The sequence below is a fragment of the Trifolium pratense genome, linkage group LG5 (assembly GCF_020283565.1).
Source record: "Trifolium pratense cultivar HEN17-A07 linkage group LG5, ARS_RC_1.1, whole genome shotgun sequence".
NCBI classification, from domain to species: domain Eukaryota; kingdom Viridiplantae; phylum Streptophyta; class Magnoliopsida; order Fabales; family Fabaceae; genus Trifolium; species Trifolium pratense.
In genome coordinates this window covers 50,532,447-50,554,268 of record NC_060063.1, presented here as the reverse complement: position 1 = coordinate 50,554,268, position 21,822 = coordinate 50,532,447, and the positions used below count along the sequence as shown (strand labels likewise).

The 21,822-nt window shown below is 39.9% G+C and overlaps 1 protein-coding gene, 1 long non-coding RNA gene and 1 other non-coding gene across 3 annotated transcripts in view; 2 read left to right on the top strand and 1 right to left on the bottom strand.

Annotated features, from left to right (window-relative positions):
* LOC123884110 overlaps positions 1–21,822 on the top strand; it is a 35,386-nt gene that overhangs the window by 3,012 nt on the left and 10,552 nt on the right. The window lies entirely within an intron of this gene.
* Positions 4,271–4,377, top strand: LOC123887797. The gene has a single exon (XR_006801791.1). It is a non-coding gene; the product is annotated as a small nucleolar RNA R71 (small nucleolar RNA).
* Positions 9,177–10,553, bottom strand: LOC123884111. Its single transcript, XR_006800697.1, has 3 exons — positions 10,240–10,553; positions 9,442–9,558; positions 9,177–9,287 (listed from the first exon to the last, which is right to left on the bottom strand). It is a non-coding gene; the product is annotated as an uncharacterized LOC123884111 (long non-coding RNA).

The following is a 21,822-nucleotide window of genomic DNA, read 5'->3' as shown; positions in this document are numbered from 1 at the left end:
ATTTTGAAGCTCGATTCTCATTCCACTTATTTTTACTGTGAATCGCAATCTCTTGTCAAAACTCACTCTATTCGTTGTCGATACTCCTCTGATCTCTCGGATGTAAGCTACCTACAACGAATGATATGAAAGCGCGTTGATCGTTCGCTACACTCTATGTTTCAATCTCTCGACCGGAAACACTCGAGTGCTTAATGCAATTCAGTTCAGATATTAAATCAATATTCTCATACGTGACTCAAATCTAAATCCATTATAACACTAATGAAGGATCATAAGGCCTTAAGTACAGATTTGCATTAAGTAAACACTATAAAAGAGTAAATTCATACAATATAGCAGGTTACATTAGATCAATCTACATCCTAAGATATCCTAGATCCTACCTCCACAAGAAGTCTAGCTCCTCATGTTGCTTTGTTCGCCTCCTAGCTTTAACTTCATGGTGTGTGAATCCATGCTGCTGAGGTGCTTGAAGCTATCCTATGAAGTTCAGGATCCAACTGTGATTGCTCCTAAAACCAGATTGTAGATGAACAGTAGCAGATTTTCCAACCCCTGAACCAGAAAATGAGATTTCAATATATAGTAAACGCAACCACGCCGCGCGCCAGATCTACCACGCCGCGCGTGGTTGCAATTCCTCTGTCCACGCCGCGCGTGTAACTGCCCTACGCCGCGCGTGATGAGATCTGAAGGCTCTGATCTTCAACATTGGCTCTATTGCGCCGCGCGTGATGGTCCCTACGCCCCCAGCGTTGTTCAACTTCTCCATCACGCCGCGCGTGATCATCCTTCACGCCGGGCGTAGTTGAACTTGTGAAAAACACCTCTCTGATCAGTGAATTACGCCGCGCGTGATGAGGTCCCACGCCGGGCGTAATTCAAGTAAAAATGGGTCTTCTCTGATGCAGCTCTCTACGCTGCGCGTGGCTCTTCCACGCCCCCAGCGTAGCATATATCTGTATTTTCTTGCACATTTTCCTGCTTTCTTAGATAACAAGTAATCATGCTTATGAATAGATTTCTCTTGAATTTATTGCTTAAAACCTACTAAAATGCATCTAATGTTGCTAAAATAGGCATGGATTAAAGAGTGTGACGATCCGTCATCACAACCCCAAACTTGAACCTTTCCTTGTCCTCAAGGAAACAACCTTTACCTCAAGCTTTTGTGTCAAGACCTTGGCATTTTCCTTAAATTTACTCGAATCATACATACGTGAGAATCACCTGATGATCAATGATCCACCTGCAAACAATGCTCAATTGCACAATCGTTCCCGCAAGGCATTTTCAAGTAGTTCACACTTTCCGACCAAGGTTCTATGATTTCATCACACTACTCAAATACACTCTTCATTCATGGTAATTCACTCAAATCAACACATCAATGCAAGTCAACAATAATTTTGCAAGTAGTCTAAAAATTCATTCGGTTCACTTTGTGCACACACTTTAGAGGTCTTTTAGGGTTATAACGTGGCTTGGTTAGGGTGGATGGTGACTTTTTAGGATAAGTAGTAGAAAAACATTGAGTTAGATCCCCCTAAGGTCAAAGAATTAACATAAACCAAAACCCTATTCTTTTGAACAAAGTGGACTAGAGAGCTTTTCCATTTCAATACACAAGTTTGCAATTGTTTTTGAAATTCAAGGCTATCACTTCTTTTGCATTTCTTTTTCTCTTTTCATTCATTTCTTTTTTTTTTTTCAATCTTTTCTTTTCTTTTCTTTCACATTGTCTAAAGCCTTGCAACTTTTTGAAATTTTTCAAATTTTCAATTCAAAACTTTTTATAAGTTCTCTAGTACCCTCACCCCAAACTTTATTTGTTGCTAATTCCAAAGAGCAACCCCAAACTTAGTAGTGAGCAATGCGCATCAACCACTAATTAGGTGCCTAACCTCCAAGAAAGTCATGCCTTTTTTTCATCAAAAATTCTTAAGGTTTTGCAAAATAATATTTTCTTTTTCAGCTCAAATTGGGTAAGCAAAAGAGATATATATGTAAGGATGGATAGAAAAGCTCAAAGGTACCAAACAACATGCCTCGTGTGTGCGACAAAAGTACCAAACAAATAAAAAGACGACAAGCAAAATCGAGAGACAATACATGAGTGGATATCACACATAGAAAGAATGAGAAGTGTTTGGTTCGATACCTCACGGTTGGGTCGAATCAAAGAACCGGTCAAAAAGTGTGTGTTCCCTTCCTTTGCCTCTTAATCACATGAGTGCAACAAGCTATTGCACTGCAAGTTTCACAAATCACACACGGAGACAATCAAGCAATTGATACTCAAGTAACTAGAAAGAACATGCCAAAATATCGAAACAAATTCTAAGAGTAAAAATCATTCCGCCATCAAACAAAATAAAATTCAAATTCAAAGTTAAAAGAGTACAAATCCAGCCAAATCCAAGCAACATCAAGCAATTATTTCCATGGTGATGAATGCAAAACAAGTTCAGCAGAAACTTAGAGAGCAAAGACATTTTTCCTTCACCGTTTTGAAACTTTTTACCAAAGGAAATGCATAGTCTTTGAATGAAGAAAGGAAGGTTAACTGAATTCACTTGCACTGATTTTAGGCTTCACATCACACTTAAGAACTTAGTGAAATTGATAGATCTGAAGCCTAAAACCAAGCAGATGAATCTGAACCTTGATGAATTGTGAGTCTTCAGCTAAAAATTGAGAGTTTATATAGTTAGAACAGGGTCACCTGATGACGCCGCGCGTGAACTACCCCACGCCGCGCGTGATGCAGATTTCAAACGTTCAGTTTGACCAAAATCCAACGGTCATGTTGACCAAACGACGCCGCGCGTGATGACGGGTCACGCCGCGCGTGATAGAAGCAGTGAGCACCAGTCTTAAGTCCCAGTATTTATGCCGCGCGTAGGACTCCTCCACGCCGCGCGTGATGATCAACCAGTGACACCCTTTATTTCAACTTTGCACTATGCCGTGCGTGGTACTCAGTTACGCCGCGTGTAATTATCCAACCAGAGGCACCATTTTGTTCAACTTGCACTACGCCGCGCGTGATGTGTATTGCGCCCCCAGCGTAGTGTATTTCAACTGACCTCTATTTTTGCTCTGTTTCCTTTTCTTTGTAGGCAGCTCCTTCAAAAACTTTGCATAACTCGGCATTTGTTCCAATGCTTCAACCAATGGTATAGTCATTTCAAGCTTGTTTAACACTTTCATAAACTTCTTGAACTCCTTTTCTCGCTCAAGATTCTTTACTTTCTTCTTCCTAGGATAAGGCATCCTAGCATATGGCGATTCATCAACACCCTTTCCTTTTTCAACCTTCTTTCTCTCTTTTTCTTTTATCTCCCTCTGTTTTTCAACTTCTTCTTCTTCTTCTTCATCCTCACTCATCTCCACTTCTTTAGACGGATTTTCATTTTCGACTTCTCCCTCATGTCTCTCTTTTTCAACTACACCCTCTTGCTTATTTTTGACTTCTCCCTCAATGACTTTCTTTTTCAAAGGTTTCTCAACAGTTGGTCTTTCAGGTACCTCTCTACTCCTCAAGGTGATTCCGTTGCAAGTTTCATTTTTCGGATTATCATGAGTGTTTCCACCGAAACCCCCTTGAGTTTGCAACATCGAAAACTGTCTTGACAACTGACCCATCTGTACCTCAAGGTTCTTAATAGAAGCTTCATGGTTCTTGTTTGAGGTTTCTTGACTAGACTTCATCGCTTCGAAGTTGCTTTGGGTCATTAGCATGAACTGATTAAGAGTCTCCTCCATTCTTGATGGAGGCCTTTGCAGCTGTTGAGGTGCACCTTGACCTTGCATATTGTTTCCCCATCCGGAACCGTTATTGTTGTTGTTGTACGGTTTCCGGAAATTAGCTAAGTATCGAGCTTCCTCTGAGCCTTCCGGGAAACAACCGCCATTGGGATGGTCCTGCAAACAGAAATCACAACGCACATTATCAATTTTACCTATCGAAGAAGTTTGACTTTGAGGATTGGACAGCAGCTTCATCATCGCTTCCATTTGGCTAGTCATTAGCTTTTGTTGAGCTAATAGAGCTGTTTGCGTGTCCAGCTCCAAGACTCATCCTCTCTTCTTCGATCCTCTATCATTTGTGGCCCTATACTCGTTTTGAGCCATACTTTCCACCAGCTCTCTTGCCTCAGCCTCGTCCCTATTTTTCAATGAACCACCAGCTGATGCGTCAAGTATCATGCGTGTTTGCGGCCTTAAACCTTGTGTAAACATTTGCATATGATTGTGGCCGTCGAAACCATGATTGGGACACCTTTTTAAGCACACCTTGAACCTCTCCCAAGCATCATAAAGTGTCTCTCCATCCGCTTGCTCGAAATTACTGATTTCCGCTCTCCTTTCCAAGAACTTGTGAATAGGAAAATAGCGGTCCAAAAACTTCCTTTCAAGCTGTCTCCATGTCTCAATAGTTCCGGCGGGTATTGTATTCAACCAGTCCTTAGCACGGCCGGTGAGTGAGTGTTTGAACAACCTTAGTCTTTTATCTGATTCACTTACCCCCGGTGGGTCGGTATAATCGCAAGTCTCATAGAAATGTGACAAATGCAAGTTAGGACATTGGGATTCCGATCCGGAGTAAGGGTTCTCTTTTAGTGTGGATAACACCGTATTCTTTATGTCAAAGGAGACCGGGTTTGCCGGTTGAAAACCTTGATTTGCTAGAGCGTCATTATCTCTTCGCCCATAGTCACCAAGAGTACGTCTTTGTGGTTGAGGAAGTGGTGGAACGACGACCGGTGGATCCTGCTCTTCTTTTATAGCAGCTGAACTCTGTTCTTGACAGTCCGGTTCACCACTTAACGAAGCTTTTTCTCTAGAAGCTTGAGCTTCTCTTGCCGCTTTCCGATTTGCACGAGCTGTCTTCTCAATTTTTGGATCAAACTGCAGCTCAATGGGACCTGTCCTCCGCATGCACAAGGAAAACAAACAAGTAGAAAGCTCTCGAAAGAAAAATATAAAACAGAAAAATCAAAGAAACACAGAAAAATAGACACTATTGCCTTGTCGAATCGATCAACAATCCCTGGCAACGGCGCCAAAAACTTGATGACCTATTCGCAAGTGTACGAATTGCCACGTAGTAATAAAAATGAGTTGTCGATCCACAGGGATTGCGCGACTAAACAAGTATAATAGAGTCTATAAACATCATGCAATAAGAAAACATAAATTGGGGATTTGTTTGAGTGATTGATTGGTACGAAAAACGTGCTATGTAATCAGTGGAAAAGCGAGGTAGAATCATCGGAATCACCTAGGCTATAGCTTAATCACATGCAATCTACCGTATCATATGAAATTACTCAAGTGTTCACAACTTGATCAACAAATTAGTGAATCGCAATCTCTTGTCAAAACCCACTCTATTCGTTGTCGATACTCCTCCGATCTCTCGGATGTAAGCTACCTACAACGAATGATATGAAAGCGCGTTGATCGTTCGCTACACTCTATGTTTCAATCTCTCGACCGGAAACACTCGAGTGCTTAATGCAATTCAGTTCAGATATTAAATCAATATTCTCATACGTGACTCAAATCTAAATCCATTATAACACTAATGAAGGATCATAAGGCCTTAAGTACAGATTTGCATTAAGTAAACACTATAAAAGAGTAAATTCATACAATATAGCAGGTTACATTAGATCAATCTACATCCTAAGCTATCATAGATCCTACCTCCACAAGAAGTCTAGCTCCTCATGTTGCTTCGTTCGCCTCCTAGCTTCAACATCATGGTGTGTGAATCCATGCTGCTGAGGTGCTTGAAGCTATCCTATGAAGTTCAGGATCCAACTGTGATTGCTCCTAAAACCATATTGTAGATGAACAGTAGCAGATTTTCCAACCCCTGAACCAGAAAATGAGATTTCAATATATAGTAAACGCAACCACGCCGCGCGCCAGATCTACCACGTCGCGCGTGGTTGCAATTCCTCTGTCCACGCCGCGCGTGTAACTGCCCTACGCCGCGCGTGATGAGATATGAAGGCTCACATCTTCAACATTGGCTCTATTGCGCCGCGCGTGATGGTCCCTACGCCCCCAGCGTAGTTCAACTTCTCCATCACGCCGCGCGTGATCATCCTTCACGCCGAGCGTAGTTGAACTTGTGAAAAACACCTCTCTGTTCAGTGAATTACGCCGCGCGTGATGAGGTCCCACGTCGGGCGTAATTCAAGTAAAAATGGGTCTTCTCTGATGCAGCTCTCTACGCTGCGCGTGGCTCTTCCACGCCCCCAGCGTAGCATATATCTGTATTTTCCTGCACATTTTCCTACTTTCTTAGATAACAAGTAATCATGCTTATGAATAGATTTCTCTTGAATTTATTACTTAAAACCTACTAAAATGCATCTAATGTTGCTAAAATAGGCATGGATTAAAGAGTGTGACGATCCGTCATCATTCTTTCTATTAACTCTCTTTGTGTTTTCTATCTGAATCTTTTCTTTTGTTTTTCTAAGAGCGTGATGTGTGAATGATTAAATGAGAGAATCTAATACTCATATAATAACTATTTTCCTAACTAATAGGGATTAGTGGAGTGAGGAGTGGAACTCATCCTATCACAAAAATAGGAGGAAGAGTTATAATTTCACTTCTAACCTAGGCAGACCTTCACATTTTGAAACAACACATATCTTATTATCCCAACTGCCCACGTCTATAGTCATATTGTTATTGTTATTAATAACAAAAATAATTAATATATTATAATAATGAAAATAATAATAAGAAGAAATAATGAATGATGGATTTGCTAATCATGTCGCACTACATATAGTAACTCCTTTAGTATCTCTATCTTCTTGTTGCTATAATGTAGCTATTGGTCCACATACTCAAATTAAATACTAACTTAGTCATTCCCTTAACCTCATTGATTTATAAAATAAAAATAAGTACTCTTAAAATAAATAATATTCCTATGGATTGTTGCTATACAAAAACAAAGATATAATTTAATTAATCACGAACGAGAATTTAAGCACATAACAACAAAAAAAAAACATTTATAAAATAATACTATCATTGGGTAAATTATAAATAAAATATTTTCAATTCAACAACGATACAATATTTAAATATATAAGCCGCGTAAAATATCGAGGTTTTACATTCTACCCACCTAAAATAGTTTTGTCCTCGAAACTACGGGGTCTTACATTCTACCCTTCTAAAATAGTTTCGTCCTCGAAACTGCGGGGTGTTACATTCTACTCTCCTAAAATAGTTTCATCCTCGAAACTGTAACTAGAGAAAATTAGTTCTTAATAATGATACATCATGGATTAACTCGACTTATTTTAAAATGTGATCAAAACTCACGCATATGTGCTTAGAGCACACACTATTTCGAATAAGATAACAATTTCGAATAAGATAACAATCAACAAGGTTTGTGTGGTGTAACTAAACGTACACCATCTCTTGAGGAATTCCGAGGACATGGCCAGCACTAACACGACTCACACAAATTCCCAACCAACCACACAGTCCGAACTAGATCGAACTGCTCTGATACCAACTGTAACATCCCAAATTTTCATACATTATTTAACGAAATTTTAAGCAAAAGACGATATTTTTTTTCAAATAAAGAAAATAGAATTATAAATCTCGTTAATAAAAATAATTATTAAATGTTATAATAACTTTCTCAAAAGTAATAAATCGAAATAGCAATTAGTACAAGAGATTAATTTAAATTCTAACTGAAAAGTAAATTCCCAAGTCAAGAATCTTGACCTTTTACCACCCAAACACTCAACCTATAGCTAGTCATAACTCTGAACACTTGTGTGAATATCTAGACAAGACTAACACCAACATCCCCAATCTCGGAGCCTCAACTATACGTCACCACGCTTCTGCTCGCAACTCTGATCAACTGGATCAGTAACCTGACCAAATTTATAGTGAGGGTCTCTCCAAAATATAGGAAAGCATAAGTCAAGTATACATATATACACTACAAAAAAATAGGCAAGCGACGACCACCAAAAAAAAGCATTAGCGTCGGTTTTTTCCGTCGCTAAATGACTGCTGCAGCGGTTGGACGACTGATGCAACAAGCAGCTTCGCTACAGCATACAGCGGCGGTTCAAGTAAACCGTCGGAATAACCGCCGCACCGACCTTAGCGTCGGTTGTATTGATTGTGCGGCGGTTCCTAACCGTCGCTATATATATTTTTTAAAATAAAAAATTGACCTCTTAGTGTCAGTTATAACGCCACAAAATAATTTTTCCCACAAAAAAAAAACTATTTTTTTTTTCAAAAAAAAAAATCATTTTGTTTTTCTTTTGATTTTATGAAAATTCTAAAATAAAAACAAAAAAGCCCTACAGTCTAAGAATTGTATACCATTAAAAAAAAATCTACATTCATAACTTGAATTATTTACTTTACACACTGAATTTTTTATGAGCTTTACCTCATTTTATGTATATAAAGATGTACATGCATTTTTTATGAGCTTTACCTTATTTTATGTATATAAAGATGTACATGCATTTATTTGCACAAGACTCATAAGAGTAAAATACACAAATTGATTCAGAAACTTCTCTTGCAAATGGATCCTCAAGCAAAAATAATACTCATAAACTTTTAATTATACAATTTTAAGTTACAATTTAAACACAAGGGCATAAAGTGCAACTTCAACACTGCCGGTTTGCGACACCATTATGGTTGATCCAGCTCCATAAAGTGTGATACAAGCATAGCAAACATGAGATAAGAATTTAAATCTGTAATTGAAATTGAACTTGATTGGTAATCACAGTCATCTTGGTCAAGAATAATTTTCCGAAGGGCAGCATTTCCTCTGTCAATGACTAACAAGGAATAGGTTGGTCGAATATATACCACATCGAAATCATTTGAGAACTTAGCATCTTCACTCGGTCCATCTCTATAGCCAACAACATTTGACTTTTCTCCAGCGATGGTTGTCACACCTAAAAATTATTTACAAAGATTGGTAACAATACAAATACTGAAATACACCTTAATAGTCCTATATAGATCCTGAATCCTTGTAGCTAAATAAACACATACAAGAATCTCCGATTTTTCTGATGGCAAGATTCTGAGTATCAGGCTATCAGCAACATAAACATTCCCTTTATCATCCATAGATATACCTTTGGGATGATTAAACCGAGCATCACTAGGTTTTCCATCCACATGATCAGTGTATCCCTGAAATGACCCAGCTACCAATCTTCCTCGACTATCTGCAATACCATAAACATAATTCGTAAGATAAGTGGATGAAAATCAAATCATTCTAATTTTTAATTAATCCAAAATTTTACTTACTATATAATTTTCATCTATAAACGGTATTAGCTAATATAAACTCAAGAGAACAAACAAGAGTAGCCATACATTGAGACAGTGGTGGGGTGATTCGAACAATGTTGCTATTAACTTCATCAACAACAAAGAGTTCACCATCCTCTTCTTTGACACGGATCCGATAAGGAATAACTCCAATCGCATTTCCTTCCACAAACAAAAAGACAAATAAACAAATCACATCGACAAACACAAAACCATAAGAATATTACAATATAAAGGTCTGTTTCAATCGACTTATTCGAGCTTATCTATCAGCATAAACACTTGTGAGAGCTTATAGAAGCAACTTATGAAAAGTTCATTAACCGATTTCAACTTATTTCCTAAGCTCTCCAGAATTGCTTATATAAATAATTGAAAGTTGACAAACCGAAATAGACGGCTAGTTAGCACAGAGTTACTGATTATAACTTATCTGCTCAGAAACAAGGTTGAGCTTTATCTGCTCAAAAACAAGGTTGAGCTTAATCTGCTTATCAAAAAAAAAAAAAAAGGTTGAGCTTAATCTGCTCAGAAACAGTTAAATTTATTCAACAATATCATATATGAATCACGACTTTATTATTATGAGTCCTACTTTATGTTTATGTTACAATTATACCTTTAATTTGTAGATCTAAGAAAGACGTGATTTATATATCACTCTAATTTGGTAGTGAAACAAGAAGTATATTATATATAACCCTAAACAGTTATGAAAAATAAGCAAATTACATACAAAAATTAAGTAATATCCATTAATTGTATGTTTTGTACAAACCAATAACCTAAATTACCAATTTATGAAACCAAATGATGAAAAAACAATCTAATAAGAAATTGAACCTGGATTTTGAAGATTGAATTTCAATTTGAATGGAGATTGAAGATTGAAGGTTCAACAAAGCCTGAATCTAAATGTTGAACCCGAAGCTTGAAGGTTCATCGAAGCTTGAGAGGTTGAATAACAAATTTGAACGAAGCTTGAGATGAATCTGAACTAGCTTTGAGAGATTTAGGGATTGGAGCTTGTGGAGTGAGAATCGCAGATTTAGGGAATGAATCTTGTGAGTGAGAATCACAGATTTAGGGATTTGGAACGGTGAAACTTGAACCGAGAAATAAGTGGAAATAATTAGCCGCCGCGGTATGCACTAAAACCGCAGCCGCAATACACACTAAAACCGCCGAGATTCACGAACAACAAAGGCGGTTGAATGAAGACGCAGTAACCGTCGGCATTGATAAGATCGGCGGCGGTTCACTTGCTAGTGCCTCAAATTGTCTGTCGCTGTGTGCGTTTTTTCTGGTAGTGATACATGCCGAATGATCATAAATTATCACTAATAAAACAAGTAGATATCAATCACTTACCGCATGACACCATGGTTACACCCTCCAATGCCCCACCAAATCCTAGAGGTTAGTCTATATGATACTCTAATGCACCTTATATGATCCGGATATCACTGCTCCGCAGAGTAAATTGTCCCACCATTGGACAGTGTCCCACCATTGGACATAAATACCCCACAGTTGGGTATTAAGGTTCGGTACCCCACCATTGGGTATTATTCCGAACCACACCGTCACCAATGAATGTATGAACCCTATCACCACTAAGTTAGTCACACCAAAAATTACTCCACCGAGTAATTAATCAAAATGGTCTTGTTCCAACAATGGTTTAGAAACAAGATCTCCCCCAATGATAACCCCAATCACCAACCAGATACATCATTGATAACCCCAATCACCAAATCAAAAGACATAATTAATCAAGGTTAACAATAAAATAAACTCATGCATATCACAAGAATTCATATGTCATTTACACACACCATAAAGATCACTTAAACATATGTATAATTATAATAAACAAACAACGGAGGACCCTCTTACCTTAATAGCGGCAACTTTTAATTCACACAGTGGTCTTTGCTTCGCTAAGTATACACTTGTGGTGTTGGCTTAAGTGTAGACTCCTACCATTTAATCTTTTTCTTGATTCACCTTTTTCTTTCTAATAACTCTCTTTGTGTTTTCTATCTGAATCTTTTCTTTTGTTTTTCTAAGAGCGTGATGTATGAATGATAATATGAGAGAACTTAATACTCATATAATAACTACTTTCCTAACTAATAGGGATTAGTGGAGTGAGGAGTGGAACTCATGCTATCACAAAAATAGGAGGAAGAGTTATAATTTTACTTCTAACCTAGGCAGGCCTTCACATTTTGAAACAACACATATCTTATTATCCCAACTACCCACGTCTATAGTCATATTGTTATTGTTATTAATAACAAAAATAGTTAATATATTATAATAATAAAAATAATAATAAGAAGAAATAATGATGATGGATTTGCTAATCATGTTGCACTACATATAGTAACTCTCCTTTAGTATCTCTATCTTCTTGTTGCTATAATGTAGCTATTGGTCCACATACTCAAAATACTAACTTAGTCATTCCCTTAACCTCATTGATTTATAAAATAAAAATAAGTACTCTTAAAATAAATAATATTCCTATGGATTGTTGCTAGACAAAAATAAAGATATAATTTATAATTTAATTAATCACGAACGAGAATTTAAGCTCATAAAAACATTTATAAAATAATACTATCATTGGGTAAATTATAAATAAAATATTTTCAATTCAACAACTATACAATATTTAAATATATAAGCCGCGTAAAATATCGGGGTCTTACACGGGCCATTAAAAATTTGTGAATGTGAATTTTTAATATAAAAACTTTCATTTGTCCATGGTTTTGAAGTCAATATTTTTTAAACGAAATTTTTGTTCAATGAAATTAAGAATTTCATAAGAAATTGTATATGATAACGAAGATAAAATGATAGAAAGATGAAATTATGGATAAAAAAATAAGGAAGATGAAATTAAAAAAATTTAAATAAGACAATTAAAATATATAACAAAGATGCATGAATTATTCAGTGGTACATATTTTCTTTGGTATTAACATTCTGATTGATTTTTGTTTTGAAATTATATCTATCAAACAACAGTACAAGTAATATCATAATAATTAGTTGAGTATTATAAATTCACTATAATATATATATTTTTTAGATGTAGGTGAAGTTTCATACTAACAATTATTATTTAAAATGTGTTAAGTTGGTTTTATAATTAAATTAAATTTATATATATTGTTCTGGTAAAAACTCAAAGGGGGTTGTATTATTGATTAAATGGTGTGATTACACTTGGTTCAATCCCAACAACCCTGGGAGTTTTATAAGTCAGAAAAAGGTCCTTTTACAAATGAAAGTATGAAACTATTTATAGAGCCTCTAGTCTTCTTCTCCAAGCAAGGATTCCTAGAAATTCGGTCTTCAGCACCTTCTTCGGTGATACAGCATGAAAATAGGGATAGTAACCTTGGTCTCCAAGCTATGGCGGTTATGAGAAGTTAATTTCTTTCTTTTCAAGTCAATCGGTTAACACTGGGAAGAAGAAGATATTTATACGATACGGGATTACCCTTCTGGGCGTTGCCACGCTGTTGTTAGCCACGCCTTGGCCACTCGTCGCCTAATGGATATTTAGGTTTTGCTTGATTTGGGCCTATCCCCCTTCTTATACTAATTGGGCTTACTGGATATGTCCTTAAGCCCATTGCCCAGTCCACAGCCCCCCAAGCACGAAGTCCAAAGGAGTGAAGTGCTTGAGTATGATTCGAATTTTCCCTCTAAAACTTATGGCGCGGGAACAATTTCATCACGTTTCTTCCCACTTTCTGGTGCACGTTCTCGTTCTCCTATACCATATCTATCAACCGTCTCTCCATTTACTGATGCCACGATTGGATATTTCCTCTATAAAATGGATCATTCGATGATAGGATCCACTCATCACATTTTCACCTGCTTGCCTAAAAGTTTTCTTTCTACAGTATGTCTCCTAAAAACCTTCCCTTTGAATGTGGTCAATCTCCTGCTTCCCCTGTCATTAAGCGACTCCGTCGTATGTTGACCCTGAGTACGGAGGACTTAATGGACGATTTTGGTGAGTTCTCGGAATTTGTCAAAGAGCTGAATGATTATTGCTGGAGGTTGACCAAGGAAGAGAAGCGTTTTCTTGACAGTGTGCTGCGTCTGGAGAAAGAGTTGAAGGATAGTGCATCCTTTGTGATTGCTGTGGAGAATGTCAAGGAATGCCATGTCGAAGTTACCGAAGCTGTCGACAGCCAGATAGAGATCACGAAAGAGACCATGGATGTGTAGGAGGAGATCCTGGGTATATGCTTTAGCGAGGAGCGAAGGGTGGATGATCGTTTGGCGATGTTGAACAAAGAGATGAAGCCACTCTTGAAGAGGAAGAGGGCTCTTCAGGGTGAGATTAGGGATGATGTCACTAAGTTGATTTCCAGACGTCATTCTCTGGTGGACCTTTTGGACAAGCAAGGCGAGCTGAAAGAAGATTTGAAGCCTATTGAAGGAAACATGGTGAAGGCGAAGAGGGTGAAACGGGCATTGGAGGAAATGCACCGTATCGCCGTCGCCGATGCTGGTGAATTGGGGAGTTCTACCATGCCATGAAGTCTTTACTTGCTTGCCCTTTTATGTCTTTTTTCCTATGTTTGTAATTTGTTTCCGTATTTTTGAACCTTCGTTATTTTCATTCTGTTTCTTTGCTTCCGTTGTATTTCCTTTGCAAAAAATTTGAATATTAAGCAATTTTCTTTCCTTATGTGTTGTTCTTTTGTTCCTTTTAGTACCGCTTCCCTTTGCAGTCTTCAATAACTAAAATGGGTCAAATTTTGACTTCTTGGAAACATAAAAGTGGCATTTCTCGAGACAGTCAAAACTTGGTGGTTGCAACCGTCCAAGCATTTATTACTACCGTTAATCACGATGTTAAGGTTAAACATTGACTATAAATATCACCTGATAAAACTCAAATTTATATCAACTTGTTTTGAATCATCACGATGGAAAAGAACAATGCCAAAATACCTGCTGCTGAGAAGTCTCAACCTCAGCGAAGGAAGAAAAGGGTAGAGGTATCTACCTCTAACTCCACTCGCTCCCGAAGGTCTAAAGAGGTCAAGAAGGTGGAGGTTATCATTCTTTCCTCTGATACCTCTGATTCTGACAGCGCTGATGGGGATTACGTTTCGTTTCTGGAGACGTATGTTCCTCCCGAGCTTTCTTCTCGTGCTTCTTCGTCGGGTGAAGAAGATGGATCCCGGATTACCGTGGAATCCAAGATGACGCTTCCTGAGCCTGTGCAGAGGGATTCGGAGTCCGAGTGATAGGATTTTTAGGACTAGTTTTTCTTTGTAACTTTGCTTTATATCATTGTACCTTTATTTTTCGAAATTAATAAAGATCTCTTTTTTTGGTCTAGGACTGAATTTATTGTTCCTGTGTTTTGCTTTCTCCTTAATCTTGAATCCTTTCCTTTTGGGCGTTTTTTCCCTTTTAACTTCTGTTACGCCTAAAAAAAGGCGAGGCTCGTACTTTTGGCGTGGTCATTCTTGAGGCGCGTTGTGCTCCGAGGCGACTTCAACTTCGCCTTTAGGATAATAACTATTTGACGATAAATCTTCCAAAACTTACTCTCGGGATACACGCTTTTTGACACGTATTTAATCCGACGACGCATGCGATGCTTACTCGTTCGAACCTTACAACTTCAAATTAACTGTTCGGACTAAAGTCTTATAAATAGGGGTTTTACTCTTTCTTTTTCCTTTATTTCTTCTGCAAAATCTTCTACTCCCATTCCGATCCAGTTTATGCTCTCTTCTTCATTCTCCCGATAAAGGTTTTCAACGGTCTCCGTTTTAAGACTACTTTATCTCCTTGCTTCGAGGTCTTCATCCGTTTCATAAGGTATTTCACTTCATACCTTTCTTCTTCTCGTTAATTAGGTCTGTTCTGAGTAGGAACCCTAATTTCTATAATTAGGTTTAGAACAAATGGTTATCTTGAGGGAGCTAGATGAGGATGAGGGGAGAGTTCCTATTTCTTCTCCTAGTTATCTCGAGTGGGCGCAACAAGTTCGCGCCCACTATACTAGGGCTAACGGCGTTCTTAATAGCCGGGGGTTTTATTCGGAATTGTGGGGTTTTGATGTTGGGAGTAGTAGTAGTGATAGCGATAGCAGTAGTGATAGTGGTAATGACAGTGATTGCGTCATAATCTCCCCTTCCTCTTTCACAGGAAAGTGGAAGAACCCCTGCCGAGATCTGGTCGTTGCTGACTACACTCCAGTCACCATGGAAGTTCCTTCGAAGTATACTAGTGTGGAAATGGTGAAGAGCTTTAGGAAAGCTGTCAAACTCTCTGACTCCCCTCCTCGTGAAGATTTGATTATAACCGAGCCCGTCAAGGAGGGCGAGTTCGTGTTTTTCAAGAATGATACCCCGCCAGATTATTTCTATCTTTATACTGGCGTGATCCAGCCCCTCAATATTTGGTTGCCTTTCACTTCTTTCGAGGCGGAGATGTTGAAGGTTCTTAACGTCGCCCCCACCCAACTCCATCCTAATAGTTGGGCCTTTATAAAAGATTTTGAGGTAATGTGTTCAGGTTTTAACCTGGATCCCTCTGTTGGTGTTTTCTTCTCTTTTTACCAAGTAAAGAACCTAAAACCTCAATCTCTAGTTTCCCTTAGTAGTCAACCCAACCGTCGTCTCCTAAGTTTATATGCCTCCAATTTCAAAAACTTCAAAGACTCTTTCTTTCGGGTTCGCAATGATGAGAAATTTCCTGATCTGATGTATGATGAGGTTGACGATCCTCTATTTCCTTTCTATTGGACCAATAACCCTAGGCTTATCAAGGGAGCCATCTTTGAGGCTTTGAGTGATTTTGAACAAGATACCGTCAACTTCCTTGATTCCTATGCCCTTATGGATACCGCTGACATTCTTAGGTGTGAGGGTAATAGTGACGCCTTGGAAGAGTATTTGCGTAAGTACTGATTTTGATATTTTTCTATTTCTGTTTAATGTTGATCTCGCCTTATTGCTAACTTGTGTTTCTTTGTCTCTTTTATTTTTGCAGAGAGAATGAGGACTATTTCTAATGAGGAGAGATTGGCGTTTTTGGCAAAAGCTCGCCAGCAGAAAGCCAATCCCGCCGTTGCTGTGGTCGACCCATTGAAGCAGCTACAAGTGGAGGAAGCTGCTGCCAAAGAAGGGCGAAGTAAGAAGAAGCACGAAGGGCGGATCCGTGTCGAGATCCCGGGGAAAACAGCTCCTGGAGCCAAGGAAACCGAGGGTGTCGCTCCTCCTCCTCCCAAAAAGCAGAGGGTCGAGAGTACTACTCAAACTGTCAAGGACGCCTCCAAAGGCAAAGGCGTGGCTTCCAGTTCTTCTCAGCCTCCCTCTCAAGACGCCGATGCCGGTGCTTCTCTTACTTGGAGCTCTTTTGACCCTTTCGAATTCATTGAAAGGGGAGTGACTATGGTTGGCGATATGACTCGCTTCACCAACACTCCTACTGAGGACCTGAGGAAGAAGGCTTTGGAGTACGAGGTTAAGGGCACTCTTCTCAACTATTTGCTGACTAATCGCCAAGAACAAGAGGTCCAAGAGGCGAAGCAAAAGGTGAAGACCGTTGATGATAATCTGGCTGATATTGAGAAGAGGTATACTGAGACCAAGATCAAGCTGGAGGCAGATATTAAGAAGCTGAAGGAAGAACAGGAAGGCGAGGCGGAGAGGTTGAGGAAAGAGTACGAGGAGAAGCTGGCCAAGATTAAGGAAAGCTACGCCGCTTCTGAGACCAAGCTTAAAGAGAATGCCGCTGCTCAGGACGAGAAGATTTCTAAGCTTTCCAAGGAGAGGGATGCGGCGGTATTTTCCGCTGGGACTTTAGCTGATGAGAAAGCTAGATTGGAGAGTGATGTCACAGAGCTTCAGCTCTATGCCGCCAATCAATATGACGAGGGCTTTTCTTTTGCTATAGAACAAGTCAAGCTTCTTTTTCTAGATCTCGATGCTAAGCGCCTTGGCGAAGCTGATGCAATGAATCAAATTGTTGACGGCAAGCTCGTTCCCTACGTTCCTCCTCAGTGAATGATCTCTTTTGTAATGATCTTGTTTTTGCCCTTCTGTGGCTTTTTGGTAACTATCTTGTATGCCCTTTTGTGGCTTTAAACAATTTGCCCTTTGTTGGGTCCTTTATTAATTTCTTCATTCGCCCTTAAGTCTTTTCTTCATAATTTCGCGGATTGTTTTGATATGACGCCTCTTATCATTCTTGCCTTTGAAACTTTTACCCCTACACCTGTGATGTCTTTGACAATTTAACATAATTGTGAGTTGTTTGAGAATAAATTTATACCTGTTGCCTTTTTGGCTATTGTAGCTGGTATGGCGATATGTCGCCTTGTTTTGAGTGCGTGCAAGCTTTTCCTCTTGGTGATGTTGATAATCTTGCTTTTCTTCGCTGTTCATTTTCTGTTTTTGGCGCCCCCTACGGGTGACGCCAGGGCCTTTCAACCTTGATTTAATTTCTATTCTTGACGTCCCCTACGGGTGACGCCAGGGCCTTTCAACCTTGATTTAATTTCTATTCTTGACGTCCCCTACGGGTGACGCTAGGGCCTTTCAACCTTGATTTAATTTCTGTTTTTGACGTCCCCTACGGGTGACGCCAGGGCCTCTCAACCTTGATTTAATTTCTGTTTTTGACGTCCCCTACGGGTGACGCCAGGGCCTCTCAACCCTGATTTAATTTCTGTTTCTGACGCCCCCTACGGGTGACGCCAAGGCCTCTCAACCCTGATTTAATTTCTGTTTCTGACGCCCCCTACGGGTGACGCCAAGGCCTCTCAACCCTGATTTAATTTCTGTTTCTGACGCCCCCTACGGGTGACGCCAAGGCCTCTCAACCCTGATTTAATTTCTGTTTCTGACGCCCCCTACGGGTGACGCCAAGGCCTCTCAACCCTGATTTAATTTCTGTTTCTGACGCCCCCTACGGGTGACGCCAAGGCCTCTCAACCCTGATTTAATTTCTGTTTCTGACGCCCCCTACGGGTGACGCCAAGGCCTCTCAACCCTGATTTAATTTCTGTTTCTGACGCCCCCTACGGGTGACGCCAAGGCCTCTCAACCCTGATTTAATTTCTGTTTCTGACGCCCCCTACGGGTGACGCCAAGGCCTCTCAACCCTGATTTAATTTCTTAGTCTATTCAGAGTTCATAACTTAATTAGGTTGACCTTGATTGATGTAAATGTTTTGACTGTGTAAGAAAACATGTGTAATAAAGTAAAAGAACTACTAAGATTTTGAAATTTAATGAGCCTCGATAAAAACCCTAGTTTGCACAAGGGAAAAGAGTGTCTCATTGTTTTTATTTATTAATGAAAATGGTTCTTGTACATCATTAAAATAGTGCTGAAAAGGCATGAATTTACTTGTTCTTCCACCAGTGGCGTGATGCTCCGTAACTAGCTATAGTAGAACTTTAAGTTTGCTATGTTCCACGTCCTGGGGAGGGTTCTTCCTTCCATAGTCTCTAAGCGATATGCTCCTCCTTCAAAGGCTTCTTGTATACGAAAGGGGCCTTCCCAGTTTGCCGCGAACTTCCCTCCTTTATCCTTTCCCATGGGTCTTTTCAACACTAGATCGCCCTCTTGAAAACTTCTCTGTTTGACTCTCGTATTATAACGCCTAGCGGCCCTTTGCTTTATGGCGAATTCTCTGAAGTGTGCTCTCTCTCTTCTTTCTTCGATCATGTCTAGGTTTTCCTCCAAAGCTCTATCGTTCTCCTCCTGCGTTATGGTTTCTCTGCGCCAACTGGGAGGATTTATTTCCACCGGGATCATTGCATCTGAGCCATAGACCATTGTAAATGGTGCTTCTCCCGTTGAGGACTGGGGAGTGGTATGATAGGACCACAGGATGGGCGAGATGTGGGCTACCCAAGCCTCGCCTTTGCTATCTAGCCTCCTTTTCAATGCCCTTAATATAACCTTATTTGCCGATTCAGCCTGTCCGTTAGCTTGTGGGTGCTCCACTGATATAAAGGTGTTTTTGATTCCTTTGCTTCGACAGAATTCCACGACCTTTTCGCTGGCGAACTGAGTGCCGTTATCGGACACGATGTACTTAGGCAAGCCGAATCTGCAGATGATTTTTTTCCAATAAAAAATCTTGACCTGTTCCGCCGAAATACTAGATACTGGCTCTGCTTCAATCCATTTTGTAAAATAATCAACGGCGACGATGATCCATCTTGCTTGTTTGTAGCCAACTGGGAATGGTCCAACAATATCCACCCCCCACATGAAAAAAGGCCATGGGGATAATACTGATTTCAATGGCTCTCCAGGCTTGTGATGTAAATTAGCGTGTCTTTGGCATTTATCACAGTTTCTTACGTACATGGCGGTGTCATCGTGTATATCCGGCCAGTAAAAACCTGCCCTTAATATTTTTCCTGCCAAAGCCCTTGAACCGATATGGCTGCCACATGAGCCCTCATGCACTTCAGACATAATATGTTTTGCTTCTTCCTTGCTGACGCATAGGAGGAGGGGGGATGCAAATCCCCTTTTGTATAGCCTATCCCCTAACATAGAATACCATGCCGCCGTCTTCTTCAATTTGAAAGCTTTTTCCCTTTCTTTTGGGAGTTCATCCTTTTGGAGGTATCGTATAATGGGCGATCTCCAATCTTCTTCCTCTATCACCATCATCAAATCTTCTCCGCCGATGCTGGGAGTTTTGATCGTTTCTTGGATAACGGTTCTATGGCTCCCTGGTTTCTTTGTGCTCGCCAGTTTTGACAATAGATCTGCTCTCATGTTTTGCTCGCGAGGGACATAAACTAATTCGAACGAGTCGAAGTGTTTAGCTAGATTTTGCACTCCCTCTACGTATTTGATTAACTGTGGTTCCTTCGTCTGAAACTTTCCTGACACTTGGTTGGTTACCAGTTGGGAATCACTCATGGCTTTTAACTCCTTCACTTCCATGTCTTTTGCTAACTTCATTCCTGCTATCAAGGCTTCGTACTCAGCCTGGTTATTGCTGGCTTTGAAGGCGAAGCGTAATGATTGCTCTATCATAACGCCATCTGGTCCTTCCAGCACTACTCCGGCTCCACTTCCCCGTACGTTGGAGGCTCCGTCTACTGAGAGGGTCCACGCCGCAGCTTTCTCAGTTGTTGGCGGGGTAGACATTTCTAATACAAAGTCAGCCAGCCTTTGCGATTTGATGGCCCCTCTAGGCGAGAAAGTGATATCAAATTCTGATAATTCGACGGACCATGCTACCATCCTTCCTGCTAGGTCTGGCTTTCTGAGGACGTTCTTGATAGGGTAATCTGTTCTAACAACTATCTTGTGGCTTTGAAAGTATTGTCTTAATTTTCTAGCTGTGACAATCACCGCAAGAGATAACCTCTCTATCCTCTGGTATCTTGTTTCTGCTCCTCTAAGGGTTCTACTTACAAAATATATAGGCTTCTCTTCACCCTCCACTTCCTGAACCAGAGCTGAGCTTAAGGCTCTGTCAGAAACTGCAAGATAAAGGTAGAGGATATTACCTGGTAATGGGCGCGTCAAGATGGGCGGCGATGCCAAAAATTCCTTTAATTGTCTGAAGGCTTCTTCACATTCGGGCGTCCAGGAGAATCTTTCATTTTTCCTAAGGGATGCGAAGAAGTGGAAGCCTTTTTCGCCCGCGCATGATAAGAATCTGGATAATGCCGCTATTCTGCCTGTCAAAGTTTGGACCTCTTTCACAGATGTAGGGCTTCTCATTTCTATGATGGCGCGACATTTTTCTGGATTGGCTTCTATTCCTCTGCTGGTGAGCATGAAACCTAGAAATTTTCCTGCTTGCACCCCGAAGGAACATTTCGCTGGGTTTAACCTCATGTTATACTTTCTTACTGACCCCAAGATGTCTAAAAGATCTTCGTCATGGTGATTTCCTTCGGGAGTTTTCACTACCATATCGTCAATGTATACCTCTAGGTTCTTTCCTATTTGTTCGGAGAAAACCCTGTCCATCAATCTTTGGTATGTTGCTCCTGCGTTCTTCAACCCGAAAGGCATAACGTTGTAAAAATAATTGCAGGTATTCGACATAAAGGCTGTATGGCAGGCATCTATAGGGTTCATCTTTATTTGATTATACCCTGAGTAGGCGTCCATAAAACTCAACATTTTGCATCCTAAAGCACCATCAATCAACCTGTCTATGTTGGGCAAAGGATATGGGTCTTTGGGACACGCCTTATTTAGATCCGTAAAATCCACGCACATCCTCCACTTTCCGTTGGCCTTTTTCACCATGACGACGTTAGCCAACCAAGAGGGATATTTTATCTCTTCAATGAATCCAGCCTCTTTTAGTTTCTCAACTTCTTCCGCTATTGCAGCTCGCCTTTCCTCCCCAACTTTTCTTTTTCTTTG